Here is a 14,178-nt window from a genome sequence, read left to right as displayed (position 1 = left end):
GGAACTCCCCACTCCAAAGTCAGAGGCCAGATGGGGCAGGATGGAGAAAGAGGCCTGGACCTTCCAGTCTCTCGCACACCCCTCTCTCAGCTCGCTGACCCTCGGCACGTTTTGGAGGCTGAAAACAGCCGGTTCTGCTCTGGCCTTCCAGGATTCACTGGACAGAAACACACACACGTTCCCGGGGCACTTTGTCAAAGCAGGAAGCCACAGACACTTTCCCGTTGCTCTGTCTGCTGTCCAGCCTGTTGACCGCGGTGAGCGCCGGTCTGATGAGCCCGGCCAGCCTTCCGCCCCCCACCCTTGCTCTGGGGAGCAGGCCGTCTTCCTGATTTCCTAATGGTGTGGCGAGAGGCAGGCAGGGAGGGCTCCGCCAGCCATGGGGGAAGGAGTGGATAACTATTCCCAGGCTTTTCCCTCCAAGCCATAGAGCTGGAAGTTTGGATTTGCTGCCGAGTTTTACAAGCTGTTGAACAAGGCAAAAGTAAAACCTGGACCCAAACAACAAACCTGTTCCTCCGAGCAGAGGCTCCCTCAAAACCACAAAGGCCAGCCAAGCTCAAAAGGCTAACAGCACCCACCTCCCCCCATATCTCATACATGCGTGCACGCACACGTGTGCACGCGTGCGTCTCCTGAACCCCTGATTGACTTGGGGGCTTCCTTTAACCTCATGCCAAGGAGGAGTGGAGCTCCAGAGACCACTCGCCGCCCACTGGTGCTCACTCCCCAGCTCTTGTTGGCTGCTCAGCTCCCACTTTACTGGTAATAGCTGGACGGCAGCCCGAGGCCAGTTGCCTGGGGTTCTCTTGTTGGAAGCAGCTGTGGGAAGTGGGACGTGCCGGGTGGAGGGAGGGGGAAGCCACAGAGCCTGGACGCGTGGTGGGTGGGGAGAAGTGAGGCGCAGACCACACAGAACCCAGGCCTGAGTGGCGTAGGAGCAGGGACTGGTGTTGGGGGTGGGGGCTTCTGCTCCTCAAGGGTCTCCAAGCCACCGTCAACCCTGCCACTGGCGCGGCCCCAAATGCAGTGATCTGGTGGAGGAGATACAGCTTTAACTTCCTCAACCCACATCATGGTCCTAATCCAACCACCCACTTCCCAGCAGAACTTGGCTTCCGTCCTCTGGTCTGCTCTCCGCCTGGTCCCCACCCGACACTGCCACGTTCATTGCCCACACTGGCTCCAGCTGCCCATCACCAGGAAAGCCCTCCCCTCTCTACCTGCATCCTAACCCTAACCCCAACCCTAACCTCAAACCCCTAACCCTAACCCTAACCCTTCCAGGTCCTGTTAAATTGACCACACACACACGAGGCCTCCTCACCCCACGGCCCAACCCAGGCCAGTCTCTCCTGCCAAAGAACATTCCCTCCAGGCGGGGCCGGGTGTGGGTGGAAGGTGGGGTAGGGGTCCCTGACAAGGCTTGAGCCAGGGAGAATTCCGGAGTAAGCCTAGGTCTCCAAGTGCAAGGTGGGGCCCCGAGACCCAGCCGAGTTCACACACTCACTGACTCCGCCACGCTGCCGTGCTGAGGAGGGGCGATCCCACGACAGAGCCGGGTGGGTGGCAACTCCGAGAGCTGAGCCGACGACGGAGAGAGTGGAACGCGTGTGTGGGAGCACACAGCATCAGAATGTGCATTGTGAATAATGCTGTGGCATTATTTCCAGTAGGAAAAATGGGATACAATCTCAATACTCATCAAAAAAAAGAATGGATAAACTAATGAGGTCCGTGTTGTGTCAACGGGACTAAACCACAAACACAACAATACAGCAAACAACAGTGAATGAAAAATATGCAAAGGATACAGCATGACACCACTTCTAAAAAGTTGGAAAGCTTGCAAAACCGTATCACATACCACGTGTGTGGACACTCCACGTTTAGTAAAGGCATAAAAACATGCCTGGGGAAGAGGAATGCCAATTTCAGGAGAGCAGGGCAAGGGACGGAATGGCACGGGGGAGGGTTAACAATGTCCTAGTCGTTTAAAAGATCAGCTGAAGCAAATATGGAGAAATAGAGTAGTTGCATATTTGGACGATATTCTCTCCACTCTCCTGTGTGCTTGTAATATTGTAGCATTTTTAAAGGAACCAAGAGTGGTCCAGGAGCAACTTGATGTCAGTGTCTAAGTGCAGCTGGCTTCGGCTCAGGTGCTGCGGTCGGCCACAGGTGAGAACAGTCACGGGCTTTTCAAATCTGTGCTTCATCTCATATGTCTATGTCCTTGTCTCTAGTTTTCCCGTAGAGATAACAGATCCCCTGGGGTCCCAGACTGTGCCTTCCTTTGCGTCCCACAGCTTCAGTGGGCTGGGCGTGGAAATGGGCCTCAGCCAATGCTCTGGGATCAGATTCGCTCATCTTTGCCCCAGATGAGGCTCTGTCCAATCTTCTTGGGGTGTTGAAATTTGGCATAAAACACCTTGTCCACATGCCTTTCCCCGAGGGCTGCGTGACCCACCCGGACCCACACACACGGCCCCTCGGACTTGCCCGCAACCGCTTTTCACAACATCTCAGAATCCTCAGGGCAGAGCAGTCCCCAGAACCTTGGCCAACGTGGACTGAGCAGCTGGCATGACCCATGACCCATGACCCATGACCCATGACAGTGGGTCCCACCGGCAAATGCATAAGAAGAATCACCTGGGGGATATATTTATATAATATATGTGTGCATATATACACACACACATATATATGTATGCTGACATATCCGACTCTTCGAGACATCCCATTTGTCACTTCCAAACTGCCAAGTTTGGGAAGCAGGGCCTGCAGTCCAGAAACCACTGGCAGGTCCGGGGTGGACGGGAGAAGAGGCGAGAGCACCCTGCTGTCGGGAGAGGGGTTCCGTAAGACTCGGTGAGTTTCTCTGTGCAGTTCCAACACACCAGGGGAGAGACGCCTGCCAGTAGCTCTCCTTCCAGAACTTGGTTCTGCAGGAGTGTCACGGCTCAAACAAATGGAATTAACTGTGGATAAATGCTGGGGGGGGAGGGTTGAGAGTCTGCCCCCCCACCCCTCCGCAAACAGATAAATAAATAAATAGAAGGTGCCACCTGGGCAAAGCTGCTGGTTCATTGGGGATCTCCCCGGGGGTCCCCACTGGGACTGCTCCCCTAGGGAACGGAATGGCCTGGGGAGCTTCTCAGAGCACCAGCGCCCAGACCTCGGGGCGGCTAAGTCCGAGCCTCTGGGCTGGGGCTGAGCGCTGGCAGTTTTCATGTCACCTCGGGTGACGGCAAAGCGAGGGAGAGTTCAAGAACCACTGCTCCACCCTGCATGCCACCAAGCTGGGCACTGGCAAACCAAGCTGAGCAGGCCAAACCCCGTCCCCGAGGAGTTCCCCAATGGTAGGGTGCCGGTCTGTGAACACACACCCCACGGGGCTGAGAGAGCCGGGCAAGGACACTCAGCCCTTCCTGGAAAGAATCCTTCAGGGAAGCGTGGCGAGAATGAGTGGGGGGGAATGTGCGGGCCCTGTGGAGGGGTCCCCCTCCCCTGGCCCCCCTCCCCGTGAGTGTCCCCCATGTTGATGTGGGACAAGAGAGTGAATCACCCCTGGATGACCAAGAGCGGGGGCTAGGGAAAGGCCTGGAGGGTTCAACTGGCTTCCAGATGTGCTTTTGCTCAAGCCATTCCACAGAGAGAGAATTTCACGAAGCCACCCTGATAGGAAACCAGCTACCCACCCACCCCCACGCCCCTGCCTCCACCCACAACTCCTTTTCTGGGCAGGGGTTTCTGCTTCATGGCCGGCATCAGGCAACAGCCAGCCTGCTCCTGCCCTGCCAGCTCCGGGCCGGCTGCTCCAGCCCTGGGAACAGCCCTGGCTGCGGGAGCCACGTGAGGTGGGAATTCAGCATGGGGAATAAGCCCCGTCCCCACAATCCCGCCCCAGGAAAGCCTTTGTGACGAGGGGGATCCCTGGCTGGTTCCAAGGGACTGAGCTCAGCGCTGCTCACTCATCCTCCCTGCAGGGCTCCCCCTGCCGCACACACAGAAAAGTAGGACTCAGCGCCCACCGCCTTTGGGAAGGGGAGCTGGCTCGTCAGGGTTATTACAACTGGGCCTGTGGTGCTTGAATCCCCGGTGAAGGAAGGTCATCCTGGTGACTTTGGGAACTGGCAACTGGCGTGTCACCCAAGGCATGTGCAGCGCCCAGGCTCATGCTGGAATTCCAAGCACCAGATCCAGCTGTTTGCAGAGTTCTGGTCATTGCTATGCTGGGCACTTGGTCACTGACCTGACGCTGCGTCCTCCTGATTTGCTGTCCTATCGGGGCCGAGAGCCTTGAATACAGGGAACACAGGGAAGATCCAGTAAAGAGCAGTCGTAGAGAACGATCTGCCACCATCCTTCTCCCCAGGGGCGGCCGGGGGTGACGATGCTGGCAGGGGTGCCGGCTGGTTTCCCCAGAGCACTTTTGTGTCAGCTGACGGCTCCCCTGGACGTTTCCTGTCCGTCAGTCCCAGTCCCAGGCTGGGGCCCGCAGGGATGCAGGTCTCCCATGATCAGACTGGAATACAAATGGGGCTTCGGATTTAAAGAGCAGGTCTGAGTGGCGGGAAGAACGCGTGAAGGAGAAACCCCTTCCCAAAGCTCCATCGTTCTGCAGTGAAAATTCAAGTCACTAACAAGGCTCCGTCTGTTTTAGTTCCAACCCCTACTCCCAGGCTTTGCCCAAAAAAGGAAAAAGGGAAGCTTTAAATTAAGTCACCCTAAATCCTCTTTTATCCTTGCAATTATGTCTGGTATTTGTGTCTCTGCCAATACAGTGGGACTCTGATGCCCCCTGTCCCCTCTGGCTCCTGCTACGGGCTACAGAGGGGCCCCAAACACCTCTCTCCTCCCCACCCCACCCCCAACACACAATTAGAAGGAAAAGGCTTGAGAAGCCTCCAAAATATAAACACTTAAGTAGAGTCATCAGCATCAGCAGGAAGACCCCGGAGCAAACTAAAGCCTCTTCACACATTGAAACATGGTCACCGCCAGCCCTGAATTCCCACCCTCATGTTCCAGGTGAGATGTGCTTCTTAGCAGAAGCCACGTCCACCAACTCTGGCAAAGTCCACTTCATACAGGGGAAAAGTGGCATCAAAGTCATCGCTTGGTCCTCAAATGATCCATCCTCTGAACAGTCGCTGCCACTTACTGAGCAGTGTCTTAAGTGTTCTCTCCTGGAACCCTCTTGATAACCCCGTGGAAATAGGTGCTGACCACTTATCTTCAGTTGGGGAAATTGGGCCTCAGAGAGATTGAGCAACCTGCCCAAGGTCACACAGCAGTAAGTGGTAGAGCCATGATGCGAACTCAGGTCCACCTGCCCTTAGAGGCCTGGTTCATAATTCTTCAGCTGCAGTGCCACTCACGTGTGTGCCCAGGGTCATCGTGCCACCGTGATCACACTTTGCTTACGCTCTTTGCCAGGGCCACCACTGAGCCACCTTCTCCACCTTCCTTCCAGTATGTCCTGGCCCTCCCTTCCTTCAACTGAAACAGCTGTCCTAAATTTGTCCCTCCTGGACTGAATCCCACCAACGTCCCCTCATGAGTGGACACACCCTGCTGAGAGGCATGTGAGCGGATCCAGCCAGTCCCTGCAGCCCGGCCAGCCTGGGGCCCAGGCCACCCTTTCCTCCCAGCAGCTACCACTTGGGGATTCCCTGACTTCCTTCTTTCCTCCTCACTGCCTTGCCAAGCTTTCTACTCACCTCGCGAGCTTTTCTGCTCACCAGCTGAGTGACATGGAGACCGTCTGCACTGGTCACCCCAAGGACTCTCCTGAGTTGTGCCCACCTCTCCCCAGACCATTCGCGAGAGACCTGTTCCCGTGACAGTCCCTGCAGCATCCGGGCCTATCAGCCCAGGGCCTCCCACGACTCCCGGCAGACTCCTAAAGGACCTTTGTCCGTTTGCCAAGGACTGGTTCATGTGTTGTCACTGAATTTATTTACATTTGCTACATGTCGTATTGGAGTAAGGGACAGTGAAGGCAGGCGTCCCACTACCCACAGAGCCACCTCTGTCCTGTCCCTTGGGGAGCTCAGTGCACCCTGCCCATTGGCTGAGCCAGGCGGCCACTAGGAGCTCTCCCCACCCCGCCTGGGCTAGTCTCGTGTCCTGGAGCAGGGGGAAGCTGGGGGCAGGCACTGGTTGGGAAGGTGACTTTATCAGATTAATTCTGCTTGGTACAAACCCTGTCTCCCAGCGTCTGTGAGCAAGATGACCCAGCCTCTTGTGTACCCAGTGGTTTCCAGGCTGGTGGGTGGTTGTTTTTCCTCCAAAGCCCTTGGCCAGCCCTTCCTCTCACCCGAGGGCTGTGGTTTGGAGAATGTTTTCACTTGAAACATTCAGGCCTATGGTGGTATTTGGAGTTGTGAGACCCTTCTGTGCTAAAAGGGAAAGATGACTGGTCTATTTAGAAGCTGCTAACAATCCGCAGTGTGAAGAACAGGCAACAATTCTGCTGCCGAAATGCCAGCTTTCTGAGAGCAGCCCCAGGGGAACTGGCTGTGTGGCAGTCTCGGCCCCTGCGAGGCGTGTTCCATCTGGAAGACCCCACACTAGAGGTGGCAATGCTTCCAGAACATTGTGCCTCTGTCCTCAACCTCTTCCCAGAATACTCTCCTCCTGGGGCCTGTGGTGCTCTCCTGCTGTGAGTGAGATCACTTTTCCCAAACCAGACGAACTTTGCTCTGGACAAACGAGAGAGAGTGGCCGTTTGGAAACGCCTCCAGCAGCTTCTCTCGGGTCTGGGTTGGTAGGCCACCTCCCCATCACAGATGTAGGCAGAGGTCACCCGAGGGACAAATCTGGCTTTCTTCTTGGGACAAAAGGGTGGCCCCCGGAGCCGTGGGTACATTCCAGAATGAGGCTTCACTTCACTGCAGCCTGGGATCAGGAAAGAAGGTGTGAATCACAGGTTTCTAAGCATTCAGCCTAATTAAAAACTGACCAGTTTACTAAAATACCAAAAAGCTTGTTTCAAAGATTATCCACAATTATAGGAATGGTGTTCGTCTAATTTATCAGAATGATTTTTTTAAGGTAACAAGAATCCTAATTAAAATCCTGATCTGCTTTTGTGTAAAAATTGGCAAACTGATCCTAAAATGTATGCAGAAAGGATCTAGAATAGCAAAAACAATGTTGAGAAGGAGGAACAAATTTGGAAGACAAACACTACCTGATCTGAAGACTTACTATAAAGCTACAGCAATCAGGGAAATGTGATATTAGAGTATAGGAGGATTAATGGAACAGAATAAGAATCTAGAAATGGGCCCCAACATATGTTGTTAATTGATTTTAAACAAAGGCGTCAAGGTAATTCAATTGGGGAAACAATGGCCTTTTTAATAAATCGTGCTGATGAAATTGGACATTCATGGGCATAAAATGAACCTTGACTCTTACCTCAAACCACACACAAAATTAACTTGAAATGGATCACAGTACTAACTGTAAAAAGTAAAATATAAAACTTCTGGAAGAAAAGTAGAAGATAAAGCCTTTGTGAACTTAGATTAAGTAGAGATTTTTAGAACACAAAAATCATGAATCATAAAAGTAAAAATGGGCAAATTCGACTTCATCAAAGTTTAAAATTTCTGCTCTTCAAAAGACAATGTTAAGAAAAATGAAAAGTCAAAGTACACACTGTAATAAACATGTGCAAAGCATATATCTATTACAGATGTACATGTGTACCTATTTGGTAAGTATATGCAACATCATTAGCCATTAGCAAAATACAAGCTAAAACCACAATGAAATATGCACTCACTAAAATGGCTAAAACTAAAAAAGACTAAAAATAGCAAGTGGAGCAACTGGAACTTTCATATTTTGCAAATGGTTTAACAAATTATGGTCTAGGCGCAGAATGTAAAGCTACTTGATAACCAAATGATAAAAGGGATAACTACTCACAGGTGCAGCAACACGGACGAATCTCCCAAGTATTGTGCTGAGTGCAAGAAGTGGCTGACCAAGGATTGTGCACCACCCGATTCCATGTATATGACGTAATGGAAAAGTCAGAACTCTAAAGACAGAACACAGATCAGTGGTTGCAAAAGGCTTAGGGTGGGGAGGAAATTGCAAAGGGGGACATGAGGGCACGCACTCTGTGGAATGATAGAAATGTTCCATATCTTGAGTGTGGTGGTGGTTTCATGACTATATACATTTGTAAAAACTCCTTGAGCAAACTGAGCACCTTAAAAGGGTGAATTTTATGGTAAGTAATTATACCTCAATAAATCTAACTTTAAAAAATAAATCTCCAAACAAGCTTAGATAATAGAAACTCATTAATTTGGATCCCCAATATTCATATTTAACGACAATGTATGCCGAGAGAGGCCAAATGTTACATTTACTATATCTAAAAATGGTTATTTGGCACTTTTGTTATCCCACTAGGAGGAAGGAGGAGGGACATTCAAATTACTACGTAGCAGGCAGGCATCATACTAGACATTTTGCACATGATTTTATTTAGTCTTTGTTGTAGGTCAAGCTGTGGCCTCCCAAAATGCGTATGTTGAACCCCTAACCCCTAACCCCTAACCTTAAAATATGACCGTATTCGGAGAGGAGGGCCTTTCAAATGATAAAATGAGGTTGTTAGGATGGGCCTGAGTCTGCCTGGTGTCTGTAAAAGAAGAGATTGGGGCACACACAGAGACACCAGGGGTGCGCTGGGGAAGGACCATGTGATGATGACACAGTGAGAAGACAGCCACACTGCAAGCCAAGGACAAAGGCCTCAGAGGAAACCAATTCTGTCAACACCTTCAGTTTGGACTGCTACCCTCCAAAAGTACAAAAAAATAAATTTCTGTTGTTTACGCCACTCAATCTGCGGTATTTTGTTGTGGCAGCCCTGCAAACTGTTGGCAGTGTAGCCCTTCCAATACTCCGACAGGCTGGAGAAAAAGCCCAAGGCTCTGACAGTGTCAGCAGCCCGCCCAGACTCCAGTGGCCGGAGGGGGTGCCCTGGGGGTGGGACACAGGCCTGTCCCACACCCAGAGCTCCCACCACTACTACCCTCCCTGCGCCTCCCCAAACCCTCCACCACCGAGATTCCAATCTTAGGGAATCAGAACTGGCTCCTTCTCACTCTCAAACAACCTACGCTGCTCTTAGTAAATGTTGAATTGATTTGAATAATTAAAGTAATAAGATTTCAGGATGCAAGACAGACCTACTTTAAATATCCAGCTAGTTTTCAGGACAAGGAAATATCATTGATTTTTATAAACAGCAAATGTGATTTTAAGAACTGATAGCTCACCCACCCACCACGTCCTGAGTTCTGTGAGTGCTGGGCCCAGTGACAGGCACCAGGAATGACAAGGGATGGCTCCCGGCCCTATTGTATTGTCAGGTGGGTCTTAGAGGACCGGCTGGGCTCGGGGACAAGCCCTTCCTCCTCACGCCACTCAAACCTGACAAGACAAATGCTACCTCTTGAAGTCTGTTTTTTAAAAAGGAGGAATAAATAAAGCAAGAGGCTGAAACTGAATGAAATTCAATTCTCCCATCTCTTCGTCTCCTGCCTATTAATAGCCTCTTTGAATGAGTCACATTGAGACATTTCTTCACTGTCTCTGAGAGTGCTTCGTACTAAAATAGTTCCCGAGCCATTTTTCTGTGTGCCATGACGCTGGGACAGCCCGGACAAGCACGGCTTCTGGAAGAAACATGCATGTAAATCAGGCTTCACCTGGGCAGGGTGGGCTGGGGCCGGGGTCCAACACCGGTTGGCCCCTCACAAGCTCAGAGAACCGAGGGGCACAGCCGCCTTGTGTTCTGGACCCTTCTCCAGCCTCCTGGCTGCTCATTGAGAAAACACCGCATTTTCTCCACACGCCTTGGTGTTGTCTAAACGTTTACCTGGTTCCTTTAATGGCTTTGTGGAAAAACACTGTCTTGCTTCCTTCCACATATGTGGAATGAAGGGACAGAGAGAAACCAAATGAGATGTTCTTTCTCCCAGGACCCTAGGGCCGGGGTCTGCCTGTCCCATCCTTGTCCTTCAGATCCCAATCCCTCCTCAGCAAGCGCCTCACTCTCCTCACCTCATGCCCACCCACCGCCACATTTTCTCCTCTGTCCCAAGCCATTTTTAACTATCTGACTGGGAAGGATCTGACCTGACAGGACAATTAAATATTAATACCGTGATTGAAGAGTCTGTGGGCAAATCAATTAAACATAGGACATGGGGGCTGAGGCATTTTTAATCTATTTCTGTCTTTCTGTCAGGAAAGTTCTTGCCTCAGATCCTGGTGCCCAGGAGCTGGTATTGATTCTGGAAGGTGGGGCCGGCTGGCTGGGTAGCCCCTCACCACCCTCCTCGGATAGAGGCCAGGCCGGGGGCTGATGTGGCCTTTCTCCTACCGCGAGGACAGGACACTGACTCCATGTGTCAGTCCCCTCATCCTCCAGAAAAATCTTCCCAGGACCAGCTGTCACTCTCTTTGGGCTCCTACCTCGTGCCAGCTCACATCTGCCATCTGTAATTAGTTGATTTTCATATCGCACTGCGCCCTAGAATTTGGGGACACACCGAGGGCAGGAACCGTCCTCTTCATCTTGCTACACAGGTCCCCACCCAGTGCCTGGAATCAGTGGGCACTTAGTAAATGTTTGTGCAACAACAAGGTGATGAAATCTGCCGCTTGTTACAACTTCCTTATTTCTAACAGCAAATCTGTCCAACGACAATTAAAAGCTTAATTCTTCCACCCCTTTCGAGTCAACTGGAGGTAGCATACAGGTGACAACATAGCTTCCACAGAGAAAGTCTGGGGCTTTATCCAACCCATGACCCTCCCTCTCAGCTAGTTCAAAACAACCTCCCATTTATACAGAATTCTTGATTTGTAAAGAATTGTATCTTTAATGATACAATGAAGCTGAGGGTCCAATGGGGAGTCTGCATCACGAAACTTTCTAATGATTGTTTTCTTTTCTACGAATATTTCTGATTCTGACTGAGGCACTGACTTACCCTTAAAGAAAGTTCTGAGACTCCTTCTCAGCAGTAACAGGGACTTCTCAGAAGAAGTTACCTGTTGTTACCATTGAAGTAGCTCTTCCCAGGGCAAGATGTGGCCCCCAAAGTACAAAATGATGGCAGCATGAGTCAGAAACAATGTTTTCCTGCATTTTATTTGATTTATGGTGTAAAAATAAAAAGTCTAGGTTCTGCATTTCTAAAATGTGCTGGTTAACGAAATGTCATTTGTAATTTTTTTTTTTTCTTTCCATTCTTTGGAAAATGTGAAGCATTAGCACAGGGGAGAAAATGTAGCCTCTCTTCATTTTGCTTAAACCCAGGAAGGTTTTATTGAGTAGCACCTGTTTGGGTGGACCTCAACAACCATTTCCAAAATAGAAGAGTTCCATTTGTAAACTGTTCAGGAAACAGACCGTGCTCAAAACTGAGCTCGCTGAAAAGAATTTAGCAAAGTTATCCTGCTGTTTCGTCACTTGCTTATTTTGCCCCCATGGAATTTCATGTCCTATTTTTACACTATATTTCACCTTAAGATGACAAAGAAGGCCTTTGAAAATTATATAAAGTCCATTATTTTATTTGTTTATTAAAAAGTATTTTGTCTTTTAATTAGCATTAGATCTGAAAGAGTGCGGCTGTGTATATTTACATATTTATTTACATATGCACATATGTTATGTATATTTGTATGCTATGCAAACGTTTGTATGCTAGGCATATTATGTATAAACATTGTACATTATATATTATATAAATTAGATAATATATAATTATAACAATTGTTATATAATATATAAACATTTATAGCTATGCATATGACTATATAGGTATATTTATATGCTATGTATGTAATTATATATATATATATATATGTACAGGGTCTTGCTCTCTTGCCCAGGCTAGAGTATAGTGGCATCATCATAGCTCACTGCAACCTCAAACTCCTGGGCTCGAGCAATCCTCCTCCCTCAGCCTCCCAAGTAGCTGGGACTACAGGTGTGCGACACCAAGCCAGGCTAATTTTTCTATTGTTTTGTAGAAAAGGGTCATCTGATTCTTGCTCAAGCTGGTCTTGAACTCCTGGGCGCAAATGATCCTCCTGCCTCGGCCTCCCAAACAATGGGATCGTTTGAGCCCAGGATTTTGAGGCTGCAGTGAGCTATGATGATGCCACTGTACTCTAGCCTGGGCAACAGAGTGAGATTCTGTCTCAAAAAAGATAAAATAAAAATAAAATAAAATAAAATTGTGAAAATCTCTCCCAGTCACCTGGTAAAGCTCTATTTAAAGATTGCCCAATATTATTAATAAAAGGTTAGGAATATGCCATATTTTTAGTCATTCACCTTTATAAGTTCTCAGTTTGTTTCCTGCTGTTTTCCACAACAGGAATATGTAGTGAATATCTTTGTACTTGGGGCTTTATTTCTACAGAATAGGCTTCCAGAAGTTGAACTGATGAGTCAAAGTATTCTTAGACTTGAAGTGCTAAGAAATATTGCCAGAATGCACTCCAAAAATGATGTGACATTCCATGTTTTCACTAGCAATGAACTCTTTTCCATGAATCCCCACCAGCAATGTAATTGCTCTTTTAATGTTTGCCAACCTGACGGGTGAGGAGTGCCATTGCACTGTCATTCTGCTTTGCATTTCCCTGACTCTTAACATTAGCAAGCACTTACATAATGATCTGCTCTGTGTGGGGCTTAGTTTGCACCCAGGCTCTATATGGAGCACTTTACATACATTAGTTCTCAATCCTTACAACCATCCTGTGAGACACATATTATAATTATCTTCCTTTGTAAGATGACAAAACTGAGGCACAGGAAGGTTCCATAACTTGGCCAAGGTCACACCACCAGGCAGTCTGTCTCTACAAGAGCTTACCCCAAGTACTACACATGGCTCCTGGGTACACAATGTTTTCATTTGATTGTGGATACTTCGGAACGCTTTCTATTACCTGCTTTTTGTATATTTTACTCACTTTTCTACTAGATTGCCTTTTTTTTTTTTTTTGAGACAGAGTCTCACTCTGTTACCCAGGCTAGAGTGCCGTGGCATCAGCCTAGCTCACAGCAACCTCAAACTCCTGGACTCAAACAATCTTTCTGCCTCAGCCTCCCAAGTAGCTGGGAATACAGGCATGCGCCACCATGCCCGGCTAATTTTTTCTATATATATTTTTAGTTGTCCAGCTAATTTCTTTCTATTTTTAGTAGAGACGGGGTCTCCCTCTTGCTCAGGCTGGTCTCGAACTCCTGAGCTCAAACCATCCTCCCGCCTCGGCCTCCCAGAGTGCTAGGATTACAGGCTTGAGCCACCGCGCCCGGCCCTAGATTGCCTTTTGAGTCTCAATTTAAAGAGCTCTTTGATATACAGATAGTTACTATAAATTCTTTACCTATAATCTTTATTACAAATACTTTTTCCTAAATTTATTATTTGCTTCTTGATTTTATGTTTTACATGTGAAAGTTTTTAAATTTTATGTGTCAATATCTATCTATATATTAATATAGATATATATATAGAGAGAGCACACTTGTTTCCATATGTGTGTGTGTTTGTGTGTGTGTGTGCCTAAATTTCTTTTTAAATTTTTTTCATTAGTTTAGGGCTTTAATCAATCAGAACTTTATTTTTGAATATGATACGAGATACGGGTCCAACTTTACTTTCTTCCAAATGGATAGCACATGGTTCTGGTACCATTTATTATAGTATATTAACTGTCCTTTCCCTGCTAGAGTAAAATATGCTCTTTTTCATGTAGTATATTATATTGCTGTATGTATTCAGATCTATTTCTGGGTTCTTTATGTTGCTCCGGGGATTTTATTGATTTTTCTAAAATTCTCTATGCTACATTGTACTGTTTGAATTACAGTGGCATTAGCAAATGATTTATTTTTTGGCAGGAAAGTCCTCCTTCACTACTGTTTCCTTATGATTTTATGTCTATTATTGGACATATAATCTTGAAACTATGTATCCAATTAAATAAAAACTCTACTTAAATTCTAATTAGAATTTCATTAATTATACATTATGTATAATTATACTATTGAGTATATATACTCAATATGTATAGTAATACAGTATACTATTACTGAATAAT

This window comes from Eulemur rufifrons, chromosome 27, assembly GCF_041146395.1.
Source record: "Eulemur rufifrons isolate Redbay chromosome 27, OSU_ERuf_1, whole genome shotgun sequence".
NCBI lineage: Eukaryota > Metazoa > Chordata > Mammalia > Primates > Lemuridae > Eulemur > Eulemur rufifrons.
This window is presented reverse-complemented; position numbering follows the sequence as displayed.